This window comes from Peromyscus maniculatus, chromosome 4 (assembly GCF_049852395.1).
Source record: "Peromyscus maniculatus bairdii isolate BWxNUB_F1_BW_parent chromosome 4, HU_Pman_BW_mat_3.1, whole genome shotgun sequence".
Classification (NCBI taxonomy): domain Eukaryota; kingdom Metazoa; phylum Chordata; class Mammalia; order Rodentia; family Cricetidae; genus Peromyscus; species Peromyscus maniculatus.
In genome coordinates this window covers 116,314,260-116,336,840 of record NC_134855.1, presented here as the reverse complement: position 1 = coordinate 116,336,840, position 22,581 = coordinate 116,314,260, and the positions used below count along the sequence as shown (strand labels likewise).

The following is a 22,581-nucleotide window of genomic DNA, read 5'->3' as shown; positions in this document are numbered from 1 at the left end:
AATATGAATATCAGAGTATGAACTTCTAGCTGAATTGTGCTATTTTAAACAAGGCAGCCATGCCCTACTTGGTGTTAAGGACGTTAGGCTTACAATATATAGCTGAAAGCTGAGCCCAGGATCCAGAGGAGGCACAATCAATGGGTGATTGATGAGGTGTTAGAGAGGCAGATTCAGTGTGTGACACATCCACTCATCCGAGACAAGAGTGTTTGCCATAATGTCACAGCACCTGCTGCTATCTGATACCTGGGATGCAGGAGTGTGTCAGGGAAAGGGATGAACCGGATGGACATGGCTTCCCCTCCCCCTGTACCTGGCTGGTGCTCGGAAGAAGACAGCGGGCACCTGCCATCGGCAAAGACAAAATGGAAACACTCAGGGGCAGGCGGCATGAGGAGAAGCAGGATGGCACCTTTTCGATGCCAGGCGAGAGAGAGCAGGTGCTCCTCCTCCAAGGGCGGCTACTGCTGGCGGGGCCCTGGCTGAGGGCCACACTGCTGAGCCTTGCACATGCCGGCCTCTTGGCAGCTGAGCAGCAACAGAGCCACCACCGCGAAGCATTCTGTCCCCTGGCAGCAAACTGGAGGCCCTGCAGGACACCGAGATGAAAGGCCTCTCAACATTGCTTCCTTTGCCATCCTAGGAGAAGGTTGCTCATGCTTCCCCATGCGAGAAGATTTTAAGATTTTCGGTCGCTCCCCACAACCCCGCAACACTGCAATGAATGATCGACTTGCCAGCTAATTTGATTGTTTTTCCTCTTGGCATTTGCAAGACATGGATTTTTTTTTTCTATGTTCTTTCTCTCCGCTGCCTAGTTTGCCTCCTTGGAGGCTCTCTGGGAAGATGTTTCTCACTTCACACTGTTAAGAAAGACGGGGAGGCAATGCTTCACTGCAATCATGTGTATCTAAAAATAAATAAGTCAAGCTAATATGCCCGAAATTCAGTGAGAGGATTGGAAAGTTACTCACCTGTGCAGGGAAATTGGTTGAGGCATTTCTGTTTTCCAGGCTGTAGGGTTTGAAATTTTCTTCTTGCAGATGCTCACAAACTCAAAAGATTGCCCTGTCCAAAGAGTTTAATCAGTCTCATAAAAAAACCCAACATGTTTGGAATGCACCGACTTTTAATGACGCTATTAAACCCTCTTGACCTTAAGCAGAATTCTCAAAGCAACCCAAATCATCAGATCAGACATAAAGGAAACATGGCCCTCAGAGCAGTGGAGCCAGTTCTAATTCTTCTGATTCTCACAGTAATCCCCTAGTTTGGAGACTGGAGAATCTAAAAAAGGTGAAACCAGTGACGATTAGATGACCTTTGCCCTGCTTCCTAAATTTTGAATTTCTGGGCCACCTGCTGGGTGAGAAGATCAGATCTACAGTGTAGACTGACCTACAGTGATCCATGAGCATGAGCTTGGAAGTTTATGCTTTTGGAAACAGGGGTCAGGCTATCACCAGAACCCTGCTAAGGACAGCCATTTGTTGAAGGGGAAACAAACAACAACAACAACAACAACAAAATAATAATAAAAAATAAGGGGACTACATTCTATAGATACTATGGTTTCAGTGAAGTAATCAAAACCAGTTTCCCTATCAATACTGCTATTTTGAGGTATAATTTACACGTCCATTGGTGAGTTTTGACAAGTATATATGCCCATGGAACCCACCACCTATCAAGTATTAGGACTTAGCTATATCCCAGCACTAAAGGGTCAAGACATGAGGATCACCAGCTTGAGGCTAGTCAGGGCCAATCGGCTTTCCAGATTACAAGTGAGTACATTTTTTATAATTTCAGGTATATGAAACCATAATATGCAGAGAATGTAGTCTGTTTCCCTCTTGCTTGATCAGAATACTGTTTATTAAGGTGTCTATGTAGGAGTATATATCAGTAGGACCTGTCAGTAACTGATTCTATTACATGGTTAACATTCCATTATATGACCCTAGCACAATCCATCAATGAATTCATCTGTTGGTAGAAATGTGAGTAGTTTCCAGTTTGTGGCTTATGAATTAAACCTGCAGTGAATATTCTTATATACTTTGTTTTGGATGAGTATGCATTTTTATTTTCCCTAGGTGAATATGTAGGGATAAAATTAATGGAATAGATGAATATGATTTGATATTAAGAACCACCCCCCCCCCAAAAAAAAAAGAACCACCAAAATAATTTGACAAAAGAGTTGCACTCACTTCCTCCTACCCCTAGCTGTGTTTGGGGTCCTCCCCCAGCTGTGTTTCAGACACCACCCCAACTGCATTTAAAATAGCCCGGGTCAGTCACTTTCCAGTCCTTAGTACTCAAAGTCATTATTGTTTGAACGTTGCAATGTGTGAGAAGTAGTATTTCCTTGTAGACCAACTTTTCTTTTAAAGCTGTCATAGTCTAAGTCCTAATCCTAAATTCTAGCCAAGGCTCATCTGGGCTGTGAGAGACAAGAACTGCAAGAAGGTTTATATTTAGAGTCAGTCTGCATATTTCCATCTTAAAAGAAAAACCCCAAGCAGCAATTTGAGTTCAAAATTCCTCCCAAGAAGTCTAGTTTCCCTAACAGCTGTTTATAAATATTTACCTTCACATTTTTAATGATGACAATGTATACAGCACAAATACCAGGAGCTTTAAAGAATAAATATTCATTACAGAGGTTGCTGGTTGTCTCTACACAGGACAGAGAACTCTGCCTTGCTCTCCCTTTTGGGAAGGCTTTCTGGTGTGGGTTTTTCCGTGGTAGGGACAAGAGGAGTTGTTTTTTTTTCCCTAGAAATAAAGCATAATTCCTATTTGATGTACTGGAACAATAGCAAACTACCTCCTGGGCACTAAACTAAAACACAAATCCAGGCTCAGGCTCCTGGGAGGTGTGTAATAAATTTAAAATATTCAAAAAAGTGCATTTTTAAGAGAAGATTTAGCCTCTCTTTTCCTTTCTCTATCTAACTGAAAACATGGTCTGATCGCTTAAGCGGACCCAGAATAGTGTGCCTCAGGGTTCAGAGGCAGCTGGGAATTCCATCGTCGTCGAAAGAAATTCTCAGGAAGAACACATCTTTAGAGCGTGGGACCTGGAAGGCTTTACAGAGCTCTTGACATTTCATTCAGGCTTGTGTGAAACTCCTGAAATAGTGTACAAAATGTATGTGAAGCTCCTGAAATAGTGTACAAAATGCACGAGGACGTTTTTCTGGGATCTGTAGCTTGCAACAGGTTTCCCAAGCTGCCTGGTCTTCCAGACCTTTTGGAGATCATGACAAAAGATGAGGCTTTGGCATGCTGTGAAGATGATCTGGGGAGACAGAGATTGGAATAGAGTTTCATCCCCACCTCTAAGGAACTAACTGTGAATGAGTAACTTGAATGTTCTATGGCTGGGTTTAGAGAACCTTAAAATGGGTGTAAATAACATCTTGTACTTCATAGGATTATTGGGATAAATGAACATATGATGTGACTGTCACCTGGGAAGTAATGACCAGTAAGTGTCAAACAAATTTGTTCTCTTCATCTCCAGTGACATGCTTCCTTAGTATAGAAAGCTGCCTTTGCTACCTGTATGCTCTGGTCAGTGCAGAGCAGACTGGGTCTCTGCTTAACAGCAAATGGTTCTAAGAGAGATAATACATGCTTCTTTTAAAGACTTCCCCTTAGAATGACGGAATCCTGTTGCTTCTTTAAAATATAATTCCTGAAGCTGGAGAGATGGCTTAGTGGTTAAGAGCACTGGCTGCTCTTTCAGAGGACCCAGGTTCTGTTCCCAGACCCCACAGGGTGGTTCCCAAGCATCTGTAACACCAGTTCTAGGGGATTTGACTTCCTTCTAACCCCCTCAGGCTCCTGTATACGCATGGTACACATGTACACTATTTCAAATGTTAACATTTAGGCACACACACACACACACACACACACACACACACACACACACACAAAATAAAACAGATATTTTTAAAATTAATAAAATACATTTTTCCAGAAGGCACAAGAGGGTGAAGATGAGTACATGCAAGTAGGTAAATGAGTTCCTTTCAATTAGAGAATTCTCTTTAACAATACAATTAAATGAATAGACAAAATGCAGATCCTCTCTCTTCTATTTCTACTTGCATCTTTAAAATTTCTACCTGTAAATATTGCAACTCATGAGTCTTTTAAAAGTTTTTTTTGTTTTGTTTTGTTCTTAAGATGTCAAAGTCCCTATGTTTAAACTCAGGAGTTGCCTTGCTTTTGCTAATAAAGTTTTATAGGAACACAGGCCTCATTTGTTTATATATTAATTACATGGTGTTGTTCTGCACCACTGTGCAGTTGAGCAGCAACAGCAAATGTAATGTCCTTCTGAAAATCTAAAATGGCTACTGTGTGATCTTTCACAGATAAGAAATGACTTCCAGTTTTAACACTCTCTTCTTGAGACATTTGGCCTTTGAGAAGGTAGGTAGCCTTGATGCCTGGTTAGAATACTGCATGAAGCTGGCAACCCACATCTGATTAAAAAAAAATCTGCACCATGGATTGATTATTTCATTATGACTGAGCAACAGATCAACCTTTTTATGATTATACCAAGATCTCCACCCTTCATAAAATCAGAAAGAAACACTATTTATTTTGAAGGACTCCCAAAACAGAGGGTTTCAGAGAAATTATTTTTTAACTTTCATTTTTTATTTAAATTCTCTTAAAACTTTGAAAATCATAAATAAAATGCTAAATATAAAAGTACAAAAAGAATGCCAATATATTATGCTGAAAGACTGTAATGGAATTTAAAGAATGAGAAATCTTCAGAGATTGAACAGAATCATTGGAGATAAAAAAAAGCTATTAATAATCAGATCACCAGCAAAAACCAAAAACACAGTGCACACACTGTTATTATAATATATAGAAATGCACTCATATATATATATATGCATATGTGCATGCTATGTGAGAAATGCAGAGGACACACACACACATAATATATATATATATATATATATATATATATATATATATATATATATATATATAGAGAGAGAGAGAGAGAGAGAGAGAGAGAGAACTGGAAGGTAGATTAAATAAACATAAGCTATAATAAATATTACCTACAAAATATCTTTAGGTCTTTGATCCTAAAAGTAAAGTTACTGTTTATTTTCTCCCAACACAAGAGTATGTTGATGAAAACTCTTTGAGAACTTGTTTTCAGAAGAAATAGCCAGACACAGAACAACTAACATATCATTGATGAGGTGGGCTGCTGTGTACATGAGTTTGCCAATATCGTGATACATGGCAATTCTCAGTGCCTACATGCATAGAAGCCAAGAGTTTTGAAAAATGAAAGTGCTTTACTGCAGGCTGTCCCATGGGGAGACAAGAGCAAACTCAAATATGTCTCATGTGTGGAAACAAATGAAAGGATGTAGGGGGCTTGCAGTAAAGATAAGTCCATTGAATTGGGGATTTTCCAGTCATAGAGCTGGTTTTCAGTGGTAAATTTCCAGTCTTCATCATTCCAGTCACTTCTGCAGCTTTTGGCCACATCCTTTATTTCTGATTTAGCTCTGCCAGCCTGATGTTTGCTTTTCAGGTTCTGTTTTTTGGGATTATTTTGTTCCTTCTTCAGATTCTCTTCATCCATGGAGATTCTTACTGCAAGGCCTCAAGATCTATTTTAGGTCATGTCCTAGGGTTCTGGTCCTGTCTTGAAAAGTGGTTTGCACAGAATTGTAGAACAGAGAAGTTGCATATTTCAGAAGCACACAGGTGGAGTGATTATAGAACATAAAAGTCTCCATCTAAAACCATACACGAGGGAGATGCTAGCTGAAATGATAGTCAAATGTCATGAAGTTCTGAGTTTCAAAAATGACTTTTACCTAAGCCTTTCTAGAGAAAGCCTTCAGATAGTCTCAAGAATTATTCTGGAGCAAGGGTTCTCAACCTCCCCAATTCTGTAGCCCTTTAATATAGTTCCTCATGTTTTCATGAACCCCCCAACCATAAAATTATTTTCATTGCTACTTCATGAATGTATTTTTCTGCTGTTAGGAATCATAATGCAAATATCTATGTTTTTTGATGGGTTAGGATTAGGCGACCCCTGTGAAAAGGGTTGCTTGACCACAAAAAATGTGGTGACCCACAGGCTGAGAACCACTGTTCAAAAGCAAAGGCGGAAACACCTGTCTTTCCTTATTTCTGGACTGTATTGGTGAAAAACAAAGCTCAAAGTTTCTCTTTATTTTTCCTCCTCTAAACAGGGCTGAGAACAGGTGCAGAGGGAATTAGGTGAGAGAAATCTGGGTTCATCTTTCTGATTTAGGTGAAGAAAGTAGAACTAGATGCACATGGAGAGAAAGAAAGAGGCTCCATGTGAAAAGGCAAAGCCCTTGAGGTAAAACTTCCTTTCATTTGGTTATTTATGGATTGGAGCTGGAGCTAGGGGACTCCTGTGTGAATGCACTACTGAGATGTGGTGCCCTCTGGGAAAGTGTGGTTATGGTCACGTGACATAGGGCTAATTGGGTCAAGTCAGAATGTGCATACTACTTCAATACTAATCTCACCAGAAGCTTTGGAGCATGTATTGTAGCATAGTATCTCTCTTCTTGGGGTAGTTGGTTTGTTTGTACTTGGTCCTTAGTGTGTCATAGCTTGGAATCATTGTCTGCACACCATTCCTGGGGCAAAAGAATTACCCTTTTACCCACTCACTTGAAGTATTAGTTGACAATATGTGAAGTGATCCCAGATGACAAAGGTCATTGTAGAAGAGGTCTATTCTGAGCCATCAGAAATCACAGCAGGTGGAGGATGGGTAAAGAACCCAGGTAAAGGGCACCAAGAACTTCTAATACGTGTACCAAGGTTTGATCATGTAGAAGGATTAGCTACTTGTGTTGGATGGATTCTTGGTAAGGGATGGATTCAAGAAGAATCTTCCTCCATTTCACATATTCATCTCACACATATTCCCTTTGCTCACCTATCAATATGGATAGAATGCTCACATTATAACAATTACATGGAATGTTCTTCTATATAGTGAGAACAAATATTACCCATTTAAAGCCAATGGCAAGTATCGCAATCACTACTTAGATATAGCACTTAGAAATATTTTGTCTGGCATAGAACTGTATTATTTTCTTATTACAAAAACAAGAAAAAATATTTGCCTACAAGTGTTTTAGAGAAAGTTCTACACTTCTTTTATTTGTTTATCATACTTTAGAAAGTAAGTGTTAGGTGATGAGATGTCCTCATGGCTAAAGAACATTTTTACAAAGTCTTAAAATCTGACTTTAGTTCCAGGACCTACATGTTGGGAGGAGAGAAACACTCTTTAAGTTGTCCTTTCGTAGCTACATGTTCACTGTGGCATGTGCATGTGTACTCACACATCAATTGGTAATTAAGTGTATCTCTTTAAAAAGTTAGTTTGATTTTTTTTACTTGTAATATGTTAGTGAGATTCTCTATTCAAGAGACAAACTACATCTACAGCTACATTCTTGCATTTTATTAATACTAAGATGTGTGTTTTCTCCCCTTTAGTATAGCTCAAACTGGGATCCATTTTGCTTCTAACAATATCTTTGGGTCAGGTAAAAATCAGGACCTAACAACCTTGCCCTGTTCCATGTCCAGGTGTTATCTCTGTTTTGTTTAATTGCCATCAGTAACTGGACATTGAAATGAAAACAGAAGGGACAAGAATGGGGCTTTGGGGTATAAACTTATTATTAATGAAGCAAATACTTGATTTTGGAGGAATAATGAAATTGTTCTCATGCAGAGGAACACCAGGTTTTCTAAAAAGGAAGACGTTCACAAGCACAGTAGTTAAATTTTATTACAAAGGCACAAGCAAAACATTGTGTCCCCAGACAACTAACGCAACCGAACTCAGAAGACATGATCACATCCTTGGAATATGTGAAACAGTTAAAGCCACAAGAATCTAATGTGACTGATTTAGGCATTGCTTGGGACTAGCATAAAATAATGGTGTCATGGCTTAAAGCAACATTTTTAAAACATTTTTTTTTATCAATACATGTACACTTTACAATAAATAAAGTCTAACATTTCATGAAATATGATACTAGACAATAGCATATTTCTTCTATGGAGAAATTATATTGGAAAACACTTGATAAATCAAGAAATGCAGACAATTAAGCCACCAGGGACATCTTTGATGTCAACATAATTAAGCCCCTTAGGGTGCTGCAGGAAAAGAAAGTGAAGGTCAGTGGAGTCTGGGAGCATCTTGAGAACAGACTAGACTTGAAATAACTTCAAGGGGAAAATAAGAAAGCAGGGACCTAGTTTTAGATTGGATTTTGTCAAGAAATTGGGATGCATTTATCTAGGAGTTAGAATGATTAACCTGAACTAGGCCACAGTTGGAAAAGAACAATGACTCACAGGAGTGAAGGGAGGGCTGCTTTAGTCATTGTCATTGTACTTAGGCATTATCGTGGCACTTAGTCATCGTCATGGTGCTGTAACGGCCTGGGTTCTGTCTGATTCTCGATGCAATGGTGATGTGATCTCTTCGGACCATTATTTACTCTCAGGTGGGAACGTCAAGGCCAGTTGCTGTGCTTGTGCACAATTCACTGAACTTGAAGTTTAAAGTTAAAATCCCGAGTTGTGTCTTAGTGTGTGGGAATTTGTTCAGTTTTTATAACCTCTCTGAACTCCAGTTTCCTTGACTATAAAACAGATCTAGTAACACATACTTAAAATGATGGGTGAGAACATAAAGCTGGAATTAAGAACGCAACTGACAATGTCAAGCAGCCAGAAACATGTTGATTCCCTTCTTTGACAGGGTCCAATCTGCTGAAGGATCCTGGGCCTTGATCAGGGGTGAAGAGGGGAACTGGATGTGTGGGAATCCAAGTGATTTGTGATCCTAGATGTTTCTGTGATAGCCAAGCAAATTCCCAAGCAGAATAGTTATGAGGATTCACACAGCTGGGTTCGGGAGTCTCCAGATACATCTGAGGTCCTGCTCTTCCCAAAGCAGATTGTGAGCCAAACATTCCTGGCAAGTCATTTATTACAGAAGACTTCCCTGGAGAGATCTGTAAAGGATTGTGGGAATTAGTCAGGGAGGGGAAGAAACCAAGCATGGGTGTGATTTTGAGTGAAGTCTCAACCTCAGCTTGATCCCACTAGGTCTCTGCAGTATAAATTATATGTCAGTTTGTGTGTCCCAAAGGCAAAGGAGACAGGCATATGCAGTCCTGTACTAATTGGTTATCACCTATGAGCTCCTGTGGGACAAAACTCTGGGTATCTGTAATGCCTGTGGGGGAAGGAGGTAGCCTTTAGTAATAAAGGATGCAGGAGCTGGAAAATGGGAACACAATGTCAAAAAGAGAGATATGTGGGTACCTTGACCAGTGCCTGCCTGTCCTGTGGAAACATCTTCAAACAGGCTGTAGTGAAATTATTCATGGATATTTTCTCTAGCCCACTAGGTTGGTGGGTCACCTATTACTAGGCTCCCTTAGAGAAGTGACTCTTAGAATCTGTCACTTCTGGTGTATAGCACTAATCGAAAGGCTAGCATTTCAAAGAAATATGTCAGAGATAATATTTAAAAGATGTCATTCTGCCTGGCTTGTCAGTGGAGTGTGACATGACTACAGGAGCCCTGTTAGAAGTAATGAGGTGAGCTCAGATTGCTTCATTCTGCAGAGCAAGGCTCAAGGATTGAGCTAATATTATTACTGACCATAAATGTTGTTAGGGGGATGTGGAGAGGATGTTAATGCCACTAAGCATTACAATCAAATCTCAATAATGACCAGTGAAGCAGCCTAATAAATTGTAGTTTATGTGTGCCATGCATATTCATTCTGTCAGAAATCTTAACTTCCTGGCTGCTAGAATTTCAAGGGCTCATGCTCCAAGCACTGGGCTTACAGCCACATGTGGGAAAGAAGATGAAGAACAACAAAATGTTGGTTATCCTGATAGAATTATCAGAAGTCTTATGCATGAAGCAACTTTTCTTCCTGCTTTTCCACTAATGAAAAGAAGAAAATAGAGTAAAGATGCAGATTTACTACTGGGTAAGAAATTCTGGAGTGTGGACTGAATGTGAATGAAGCATTTCTCCCCTGAATCAGTCCTGAGAGGGAAACCAGACTGGCTTCCTCTGTTGCCTGTCATGCACCACGGAACAGCAGGTCTCCTAGTCTCGTTTTTTTTTCTGGCTTGCAGGGCTTGCCAGGCACATTTTGGAAAAAAATGAGAAGTTCTTGTCACTAAGAAAGAGGATGCCATGTGTGTGCACTTGTTAAAAATAAATCTGCTCTCACCAAATCTCATCCAGGAAAATCTAAGGAAAACCCTTCAAGAGAAATACTCTCTTAACATCAGTGATTTTCATGTTCTGAGGATCTCCCAAAAGCCATCATTTCTTTTGAATTGACATGTGATTTTTGAGGATTTTAGCTCTCTTTAGAGCTGTCCATTTTAGTGGGTCTCTCTCCTTTCTAAGGGGTTTAAGACACTAGGTGTCAGCATCCACTAGATGCAATTTATTCCTCCCTGGCTCCCTTTGCCCAAGAAGCTGCTGCCCCCTGGAGCCACACAGAGGAACCACTTCTACCCTACCATCCATCCTACTCCCAGATAAAAACAAACAAGAAATCCTCTGAGGCTTTTCTTTGGGTACTATTAGATTCTTTGCATAATAATGCTATGACATCCACCTACCTATTCAGGTTCAATTTTTATTCCCAAGAGAATACAAGTTTATATGGAGAACCTGATTTACAACAGTCACTGAGAGGGGCAGTATCTCCTCAAGTGTTCCTATTTCCACCAATAAAGTCTTGAAGTTCAAGGCCAAACATGCTGCTTATAGCTTTGGCTCCTCTGGGCATTAAGGTCTGGATTTAGAAGAGAGTAGGATTGCAGACCTACCAGCAGATTTGTACCATATCAGGAGTCTCACACAGAAGCCAGCACAAGCTAAGAGGAGCCCATAATCTCTGTGAGCAAATTTGAAGCTGAAGTGTGTGGAAACTCTTCTAGAACTGTGCTTTCATTTCCTTTATTTCCTCACCTTTTTAGCCTTATGTTCAAGCCTCTCAAATCCCAGGAATGCACTAATTGTCTGGACTCCTGTTGCAGAGGCTGAGCCGCCATCTCCCCCTGTCAGAGCGGCTCAGCTCCACATTCTTTCCTCTGTCTCACTGACAGGTAGGGCTCCTGTGGTTCATTAGGCAGCTACTGGTCCCATTCAATACCTCCAAATGTTCTGGGGTTATTTATATTAAAAATGTAAAGAAGGAAAGGAAAATAGCCCTAGATAAATCAGATACATGACTTCATTATTTCTCTTAAAATTATGGATGAGAAGCATAACTTATTGTTTGAGTAATTCACTACTGGTATTCCAGAGTTTTCTGGAAATCAACAACAAGCAATAGTGGAACATTATGATGAGAGTTTATTATTTTTCTGCTTGCTCTCCTTCCCTACTCCCTTTCCACTTCTTTGGCCCTCACTTCCAAAGATATTGAAGATTAGAATTCAAAAGTCCCACATTACTAGAATAAGTGGGTTGACATCAGGAACCCTAAGGAACATAACATGAATGCTGTGTACTGATGTGGCTCAGTTCTTCTGTTGACTCCGATATCAGCCTGTGAGTAGAGGGGAAGCAGAATTCACTAAGGATCTCTGAGAAAAGAATCAGAAATCGTATCTACGTATGGAATTTAAAATGGCTGTTTTTGACCTTTGCCATATTCCTCACTAAAACTTAACTTCATAGACAATAAAACTGAGCCTTAAACATTTTTAAATTTTAGCTGGATGTGGTGGTTCAGGCCTTTAATCCCTACATCCCAACACTCAGGAGGCAAAGGCAGGCAGTAGTGAATTCCAGGCCAGCCAGGGTTACACAGCAGGTCCTGTCTCAAAAACAAAATAATAAGCCAAAACAATAGCAGAAATTAAAGAACTTCATTTTCTAACTTTGTTGAGGCAGGTCTAAGGCCCTTATTTTATTTGAAGTGTATGAGTGTTTTGCTTTCATGTACATATATGCAATACATGCATGCCTGGTAGCCACAGAGGCCAGAAAATGTTGTCTGGGCCCTGAAACTGAAGTTATGAACGGTTGTAAACTCCCATGTCTGTGCTAGGATTATAACCGGGGTCCTCTATAAGAGTCACAAGTTCTCTAATGTGCTCAGCTGTCCCTCTATTGCCCCTAGCACTATGTACATTTTTGACATTATAATATAATTACATCATTTACTTCTTCTCTTTCCTTTTCCTAAACCCTTTCATATACTTCTTTGTGCCCTTTCAAATTCACAGACTCCTTTTTAATTAATTGTTTTTACATATGTGTAGGTATAGACACATATGTTTCTAAATACATAAATATAACCTGTCAAGTCTGTATAATGTTACTTACATGCATGTTTTCAAGGAGTTTTCTGGGAGATTGTCTCCTAGCAATGTCAGAAGCAACATCTGTAAAGTTATCCCAACATGACTGCCTCTCAGGAACTGAACAAGGACTACAACACTAGACGTGCTAAAGCAGATGGGGAATGCCCCGAAGGTCTCAGCCCTGCACAGAGAGCCATGGGCAATGAAGACATGCTGGAAGCAGGATAAAGAGTCTTCCCCAGGGAAGAGCACATCAACTTGTTATCCAATATCTAATGCTATTTTTTAAAGGAGAGTTGATGCAGAAAACAATGTGTTTTCTGAGAATAAGACAAGAGATTACAGAAGAGAAGACTGAAGAGGAAACTCAGAGCCATTTGCAGAGATGCCATCCATGGTTGTACTTGAAATCTGCCTTGTGAGTGAGGGAGTACAAAAGTCTCCATGTGAAAGGTTCAGTTTTGAAATCAGACAATTGGAGTTTAAACCCAAAACCTCAATTTTCTATGTGAAAGGCTTTCCCATATTACCTAGAGATATAATGAATATCACAATCTTGAATGCTGAACATCCAAAAAATCAAAACATTAAAGTATGAAATCTCTAAAGTAAAAAAAAAAATCATCAAAGACCCAAATCCTAAGTATATAATTCAGAAAAATAATTTAAAATTCTTTAATAACAATTCATTTACATTTCAAAGGAACATAATTTAAAGAACATAGATATATAGTATGATACTTCCTGGGGCATTTTACACAACCAACATACAATAAAAACAAACATTCTGCAAGCAAGTATGCATGCTCACGACACTAGCTTGTGGATAGTGCCATGAGAAGATGTACTGTGTTCATAAAGAAATAGGACATAAACAAAATTCATGAGTGCTTGTCACTGCCTGGAAACTGAGGATGCCCAGTTTCATCACTGCAGTGTACATACCTATACCATGATGGATAAGTTACATGTTTTGACAAGATGAGTTAAAACCTGTAATGTTCACCGTTGTGTAGTCAGCACCCATCGAGCTGAGATCTCAAGTTGCTTCATCTTTTGCAAATGTACAAGTAGAAAAAATATATGACTCCATTTAGTAGAAAATTTTCAGCTTTCATAGATACCCAAATGAGGCCTGCACACAAAGCTGCTATTGTATTTCATTTTTATTTTATGGAGTCAAATACTCAGAATACTGTATTGAACATCCCTAAAAGTCCTTATATAATTCATTGCATAATTAGGAATGACTCCAATATGGAAAATGATTCAATGATAAATATATAACATAATGACTTACATAATAACTGCTAACAATTTAGAACTCAAAGAAAAAACTAAACAATCAACAACAAAAATAATTAAATGCATGAAAAGTTAATGGCCCTCAGATCATAGACCTTGTTGTGCATTGTACAGTGGTTCTCAGAAGATTCACTGACTTTCATGAACATCTATATTTTCAAGTCTTGCATATCAGTGGCTAACTGCTTTTTTAATGCATATCTCTTCTTTGGCAAATTTATTTATACTCATTTTCTTCCCATGAGCATTGAATTGGTATCACCTATTAAGTCTTCCCACCTTCTGTGCCTGCTTCAGGATTGTTGGGCTACACAGAAGTCCATTCCCTGTGCACTCATGCACAGACAACAAATTTGGTGGAAACAGTACTAAAATTCAATCACCTATACTGTTACATAAGTGTCTTTTAATGCTACTAGGCATATATTTCTGTGGCTTAAATCTATTAAGAGCTCCTGGAATTTCATCAGAGGAAAAGAATGACAGTGGAGGCAAATGACATTTTAAAACTTAAGTTTTTGTGTGTTCTATGTTGTGTGGCCAATAGGTTCAGTTTAAATTTTTTGGTAAATGAACAGAAAAAAACAAACTTCATTGACAATACTCTGAAATTCGGTTTCAGATGCCTAATTGCATCTAACTCGGAATCTATTGTTATGACCTGCAGATTTAATTAAAATCCATTTTCTTCTGTAAACTCCACACTCTTCCAATATATATTTTTAGAGGATGTTGCATTTTTCAGCCACTACTACAAAAAAAAATGTGTTCTAGAATATTCAGGTCTAATGGAATTGTCTAAGTTTCATTTCCTGTTGCTGTGATAAAAAATAACCCAATAAAAGCTACTAATAGAGAGTTTATTTTAACTCTCAGAGCCTGGTAACATATCACAACAGAGAAGTGAAGGCCACAGGAACTTGAAGCAGCTAGTCACATCTATGTTCAAGAACAGAGCAAGAATGAACACGTGCATATTTGCATTCAGCTCACGTTCCCCACTCCCATGGTTTAGGATCACCCGATCACCTACCTGTCCAGTGAATGGTGCCACTCACAGTAATCAAGTGTTTCTGCCTCAATTACCCTGAGTAAGCCAACCACCCTACCGCCATCACCACAGACAGGCCTCTAGGCTAATCCCTCATTAATAATCTCTACTGGAGTGATTCTAGATTGTGTCAGGATAATAAATAAAACTAATCACTGCAGTCATGAATTTATGGATCAGTTAAAAACAGTGGCGAAATTTGTGAAAGCGTCAAAGTGTTGTCTATTAGCCAAAGTGATGCATAAATTAATTTTTTGTATCAGATTTAATGGTAAAATTATGGAATCTGTCTTTTTCAATAGTCAAATCTCTAACCAAGAATAATTCCCCATTTAAGGTATTTTATAACAGCAAGGGAAATTCTGTATCATTAATATCTTTCGATCAAAGTTTGTGAGATCTTGAAATTCTTTTAATCGCAGAGTAATAAAGTTTTCCTAGTGTTCTATGTAAAGGGGGGGGGGGAATAACATACAAGGGAAGACATTGGCAACTGTTACAGGTGATCAAACTCGCATCAGTCCTTTCCCCAGAATTTGGCTTTCTACTGTTCACATGGAGCCTCCCTCAAAACCCAATGGGACCTGGAATGCCTGAGATTTTGACTTTCTGTAGTTTAACATTAAGTGTGCAAGTTTTCTCCAAAATAGTCAGACTTTCCTTTGGGAGGCCTCTAGCTCCCCAGTAATGACACAGAGACTTAATATTAATTATGAAAGTTCATCCTTAGCTTTGGCTTCTTACCAACTAGCTCTTATAACTTGAATTATAAGATTTCATATTTTTTAATTTCTAATTTGCCACATGGCTCTGTTACCTCTCCTCTGTACTATATGTCTGACTTCTTCTGTGTCTCTGTCTCTCTACTTCCCAGAGTCCTCTCTCTTCCTGGAAGTCTTACCTATTCTCTTCTGACTAGCTATTGGCCATTTAGCTCCTTATTAAACCAATCCCAGCAACACATCTTCACACAGTATACAAATATCCTACAACATTTCCTTTTATCAATCAAAAAGGAAAGGCTTTAATTCTAACAGTAAAACTATATACAATAAACTATTTTATTTATTTTAACTATTTTTATGACTGTCTATACTCATTTTTTCCTTTCTTCAGCATCTAAGCACTTTTTAAAGCATACTGTACTTTTTTTTTTTTGAGGTTTTCTGTGTTTGGATATGGCTTTACTAAGTGCCTGCAGCATTCTCTGACTGGGTGAACCAAACCTTAGCCTGCTAGGCTCTCTACCACTTGGCTAGCTTAGCACATCACCTGCCAGCTGACTCCACCCACTTCTGGTCAGTGACAGTGAAGCCTCATGCTTGTGGACACAGGTCTGGAGTTGGTCTATCCACCCCAGTTCTGAGAAGTTTCTGGCTCCATGGTGCTGCAGGCATAGCTAGGCAGGAGGGAATAGATGGGATTTCTGGGAAGAAAAAGAAATCTGGGAAGAAGAGAGGTGGGGAGATGCCAGCAAGACATAGAACAAGTCATATATACAGTATTAAGGAGAGGCAACCAAGCCACATGATGGAACATAGATTAATAAAAGCAGGTTAATTTAAGTTATAACAGCTAGGGACAAACCTAAGCTAATAGTCAAGCTTTCATAACCAATAATAAGTTAAAGTCATTATTTGTGGATTGGTTGTCTAAGAAAATCCAACTACAACTGGGCAATTTAATCATTTGAGATTGTAATATTTAGAGACTTTAGGAATTTTGGACCATTAAGATTTCAACATTCTGGATGATGGTATCTGCAACTGTACCTTTTAGGATCATAATAACATTGGTACTCAAAGGACTTCAAGTTAATTCTGTGCTCACTGTATTCCTGTTATTCGTTCATACACATCATGGTGAAGATTAAACACAAAGCACCTGTTACTACCTGCTAACCCATTGACCTACTTGGGGAAAATTAATGCTTTTATTGAAAAGAACAAGAAAAGTTATACTGTTGGGTTTTCTTTCTCCTTTGCTGATCTGTACTAGTCAGATACACTCAGATTAGTGACTAATTGAATAACTGGCAACCAGAGACAAGCTAAGTTAACATATAAAGCTAATTTTTATAGTCCTTTTCTTGCCAGCCTGGTAGATGCAATACGTCCTTAAAAGTATGTAATATCCAAAGAAAGACAATAACAAAGTTATAGTTCTCACAAACTACAGTTATCTTACTTGCAGTGGAAACTGCTCAGTTTCTCCACAAAGGGTCCAGAAAGTCCTTGGGTGATGTACACTGTTGCTTCTCGATAGATGGAAACTTAAATATAGAGTTCTAGGGCTAATTATAGTGCATCCTATGTGCTATGACAAGAGAGCAAAGAGGAGAGAAAAAAAGATTCTTGCTCTCCCGGAGATATGGCTCAGTCAATACAATGCTTGCTGTGCAAGGATAAAGATCTGACAGTGCATCTCTAGCATCCACCCAAGAAGCTGGGTACAGTAGCATACCTACAGTCCTAGTAGGAGAGGTGAAGATGTGAGGATCTTAAAGGTTTGGAGGCAGGAGTCTAAATGAGCCACAGGTTCAGTGACAGACTCTATCTCAAAAAATAATGTAGAAAAGAATTGAGGAAGACAACTGATTTTGGCCTGTGGCACACAAATATATTCATGTACACACATAAAAAAATTTGCTCTCTACATACATACATAAAGATACATCTAACAAAATAACTACTAAGATCTTACTTTCTACATTTGATTAAGACTTAATCAGTGCTTCTCAACCTTCCTAATGCTGCAACCTTTTAATACAGTTCCTCATGTTGTGTTGACCCCAACCGTAACATTATTTTTATTGCTACTTCATTATTATAATTTTGCTGCTGTTATGAATTGCAATGTAAATATTTGGGAGCTAGAGATTTATCAAAGGAGTCACACCCATGGGTGAAGAACCACTGTTCAATCACATAGCTAGAATTTCTATGTACTCTTTTCTATTTACCATATTTTGTTTGCCATTAATAGGCACGTCACCTAGTCATGGTCCTTTGCCCTAAGCAAGCTGCTTGCCTGGTCATAGTCTTTTGTCTGGGGGACTGACCCAAATGTTGATTCCTGAAGATGTTAGCAATTAGCAGTCTTGAATTAACTATGCTGTTAACAGTTTTCTTCTGATTTAATCTCAGCTGTAAGATCCCTAAGAACTCTCCTGCCTATGCATGAGAAATACTGTTTCTCACTTCCTTGTGTTTCAGTAAGCCAAACTCCCCATGATAATCAATGGTAATCACCTAATCAGCACAATCATCCTCTCCTTTATGTTGACTCAGACACAGATGGAATCCAAAGTGGCCAGTTCTGACATCTACTTCAGTGGAATCATGTTGGGTCTCCTGATAGAAGAATTTCTCCCTTTTGAAAGAAGACCTCTAGATCAGGATAGCATAAAGCTAAAGACATAAGAAGGAACACTTTTGCCAGTGGGACATAAGTAGTAATAGTGAGCTGTGCTGATTCCATTTATATTTCTTGATTCTTGGACTTTTGAATGCTTGCCAACAGAGAATCACATCCTGTAGTAGATGATTGTTTAGACATCTATAAAGATCTGCAAAGTGCTGCTGCTGGCTGGGATTGTATCCAGACTTTCAATAGGCCATGAACTGCTCATCCAGTTCTCTAGGTCTGTATTTTAGGTTGTCAGAACATCATTGTCCATAGCCATAAATTCTCAGCTAGTTGGAGGTCTTCTATCCTATTGTGTAGGTGTCATCTCTTTAATCTTCCTGAGCTCAAAGTCCCCATGAAGCTGATTGCTTCTATCTTCTCTTCCTTCTTCATGTCAGACTTTCCTCCTCCTTGTTTCTTTCTCCATGGAAGCAGCAGGAATTAAAGCATTCTTAATTTTTCTTTTTATATTTCTCAAGTTTCTGGACTCAAAGAGCAAGGGGGAAGAGAAGATACTGGAAGAAGTCAATAATTGATATTAAATTCATCAGTAGTTATTTCTAGGTTAGACTATGCTCGGGTTTTGGGCACATAGAATGCCTTAACACAGGCTTTGAGGTATAGTCCTCATTAGGGGCATATACAGAAAGCATCTCAAAATAGTAATTTTTGAACATTTACTTTTTATCATTTCCTTTGTGTTGTGACCTCTTACCTTCTCAGTTAGAAGCATGTACATTGCTTTGGGATAAGCAGATCATTAGAGAGAAAATGAAAAGAAGAAGCAGCCAATCCACGGCTTTCTGACTTCCCAAACAGCCTTTTGAGAGTCAAAAGGAATGGCTTGTGAGAGAGGGAGAGCAGTGAATAATCCACCATCATAGAATTAGAAAAAGATCAGAGCATCTTAAGGTCAATATGGCATCTGCTTTAACCACATAGTGAGCAAGAAAAAAAAATCAAATGACGTGTTTGGAATCAAAAGACAATCATCTCTACAGACAAGAAACAATATAGAAAAACACAACAGCAAATAGACTAGAAGGTGAGACTTTCTTTTTTCTTGGAGACTGGAGTAGGCAGTAGCTTCAAAGTTTGGTCACTTCAGGTGAGAGGACAGAATCTTCCACAGGGCGTTCTAGGAGCTACCTGTACATGTAAAGGAAATTAGTCTGTCTTTCTCTTCTTGGAGATAGGATTCTGGGTGGGTGGAAACTTTAGAAAGTGGATATGTCGACAAATGGACACATGTGAATGTTTTGAAATTGCAGCCACTGGCCTGCTGACCTGAGCATAGAGGCTCTGTGTTCTCAACCTGGCAGATGCTGAGAGAACCTAGCTCCAGATTAAGTGAACTCACTTAGGGAGGCCAAAAACAAGAAGGCAGGCAACAGACTTAATTACAAGGTCATTTCCCGCAAAAATAGATAGGAAATTTTTACCAAATAACTGTAAAACAGAGAAAGAATAACAGCAATAAAAAGCTGTCATTTAAAAGCAAAAATGAGGTATCAGACACAAGTCCCACCAGACTCAGAAGATGGAAATGGTGTACCCTTGTCTATTAAAATACAGAAAACCACAACCAACCAATATGCAGACTAGAACCAAGTCCCAAGGGATATATCTCCAAAGCACTCCCGCGTCTAAGAATCAGGGAACACTGTCTAAGAGCAGGAAGAAAGACTGTAGGAACCAGCAGCTCAGCATGTTTGTTGTGAGACTGACTCCTAGAAATTTCCGAATCTATGTTCATAAAGTCTCACCAACATGACTGGCCAAACATGGGCTGAACAAAGACAACACCCATGAGTCTGCCAACGTTGATGGGGAAAAGAACAAGAGGCTTCAACCCTACACAAATAACTATAGGCAATTAAGGAATGTTGAGATCTTCCCCAGGGAAGATTATGACACCAATTGTTTATCCATTAAAAAATGGTCAGCCCTGCAAACATGCAAACATACATGCAATAATATTGTACAGACAGAACAGGTTATATTTAGGAATATATATGTATATTCATACACATATACCACATATAGAAAAAAATATTTATATATATAAGAATTAACAAAAAAGATGATATGAATTTGAAAGACAGCAAGGATGGGTATGTAGGAGGATTTGGATGCAAGAAAGGCAAGGGAGAAATGTAATTATATTATATTCTTAAAATTTTAAAAAATGAAAAAAATGGGATTTAAATGGGCTTCTTCCTTATAGTAAAAAGAGCACCAAAATCAACCAACCAACCAAACAAAAAGCCCACCACATCATCACATAAGCAGATTAAAATAAACATGAAAAACCAGATAAATACCAAGTTAAAACTGATATCCAGCTAATATATAGCAAAATAATATTTAAGTAAGCATTACTAGAATAATAATAGACACTGTGATTATGGAAAAACGTGCATGACAAAGGATATTATTTCAGTCATGAAGTTGTGAACAGTCAAAAACACAGATAAGTATCTAATAAGAGCCTGCAGAAATAAAAGAATGACTAGGAAGTCTGAAAATACTGGAGATTTGTAAGAGAACTCTTACAAACAAGTGAATTAAAAAATAGCAACAAGAAAAACTAAGTGAGTGAAATAACAACTTAAAACAATGATTATTAAATTTAACTCACTTTTGGTACTGTGATTTCTGATGTATTTACTTCATTTGGTTTATTTTTCTTTTTAAATATTCTATGTATAATTTTCAGGGATAAAGCATAAGCAGACAATGAATTATTTAAAACATTGGGAATTATAATTACTGAATACATCACAATAAAATTTATAAGACTACTTCAGGTAAAGCCAAGTTAGAAGAATGTTGCCTGGATTGATGGCAGAGATGTAGAATAAGGAGTAAGTCTAGAGCAGGCTGGATGACAATTTTGGCCAAAGGGAGCCATAAGAAATGTAAGAAGTCAGGAGAGAACTACTTTCTGTTGGAGGCCAGCACCGAAAAATGTATATATGGAGAGAAAAAAAAAAAGAAAAAGAGCTATCATCTATGTTCACATGTGTGTCTCCTAGGGTGGAGTCAGGACAATTCTCATCTCCCACAGTTGATACTGGAACTACCATTGGATGTCCTTGCAACAGTTAACGAAATACTGGCAGTAGACTTGACTTGTGCTGTGGGACTTTGCCTGGCTTATTCTGTATTGGCTGAAATGGACAATCACCTCCAATGGTAATAATATATAGCATTTACAGTACAGTCACTTAAACACTTGAGCCTTAAAATAGAGTGAAGTTCTTAATTGCCAGAAGTACAGTCCTGGTGTAGAGGTCAATCCTAGAAGTCAGGAGGTGCAATTGCCCTCATTTAAAGGAAGTTGGGGATAATAGTCTATGTTCAGGATGCTATTCTTTGGTGGAAATAGTTTTCTTTCTAAAACTGAAGTGAATAAAAATGGGTAAAATGTGGGATTTTTTAAATCTTTTTGGCAAAAAAAAACAGCTTTTATATGCGAGTCTGTAGAGCATACAAATTATTTAAAGAATATGGGAGGACTGCATAGATTTCATATGAATACTATGCCATCTTACATAAGGACCATGAGTTCTTTCTTAGTTTGATACTCACAAGAAGTCCAAGATTGAATCTCTGTTGACATTGGAGTATGTTTTACATTGTATGTGAGTGATGGATGTGCATGTGAGGCATGCACATGAAGGTATGGGTACCGGTACCTATTTTGAAACACGGTCTCTCACTAAACCAGAAGGTCCCAATTTCACCCCTAGGTGAGGCTTGTTAAGATGACTATGTGTGAATACAAACTCTGAAGTATTTAAAGAGAGAAACTTAGCTTATTTCTATAAATGAGACAATAACATGGAAGTATGATGAGTTCAAGAAAGAATTGTCTTTGATCTGCTTCTGAAGAGAACTCAACAAAGTGAATTGCGTGAGAAGAGGGCAGGAGCTTTCCACACTGAGGACAGCATTCTCCAGGTTGGCAGAATCTTCTCTGCAGTAGTTTATACAGAGGAAAGAGTTTATACCATCCTTATGATGGTAGCCTCAAAATTTCTACTTAAAATCTTTAGATGTTTCTCAGGGTGGTTCTGATACAGAAATTTCATCTAAGCAATCAATTGTCAGACTAACTTATTTTTCTTTCATATAACTTTAGATGTTAATGTTATGCCTCTAGAATGCTTGATAGTCTCCTGTTGTTTTTTTAATTTAAGATAATTATTTTGTGTGCTGAACTCATATCTAATCTTATTTGCAAAGTAAAGCATGTATCTTTGGCTGTTCTCATATTTGTCTGATTTCATATCAACTGCTTATGAGTTGATGATTTTCTTTTCTCTCACTTATTTTATAGAAATCCAGATTATTCACAT

The 22,581-nt window shown here is 38.4% G+C and overlaps 1 long non-coding RNA gene across 2 annotated transcripts in view; it reads right to left on the bottom strand.

Annotated features, from left to right (window-relative positions):
* The window catches only part of LOC121828864 (uncharacterized), a 92,546-nt gene that overhangs the window by 10,374 nt on the left and 59,591 nt on the right, over positions 1-22,581 (bottom strand). The window contains exons 6-7 of one of the 2 annotated variants that reach the window (XR_013050790.1): positions 11,599-11,693; positions 8,819-9,113 (exon numbers count right to left, since the gene is read on the bottom strand). The exons of the other annotated variant lie outside the window; for it this stretch is intronic. This is a non-coding gene — a long non-coding RNA (uncharacterized LOC121828864). Of the gene's footprint in view, positions 1-8,818; positions 9,114-11,598; positions 11,694-22,581 lie in introns of those variants that run through there. 2 annotated transcript variants of the gene reach the window in all.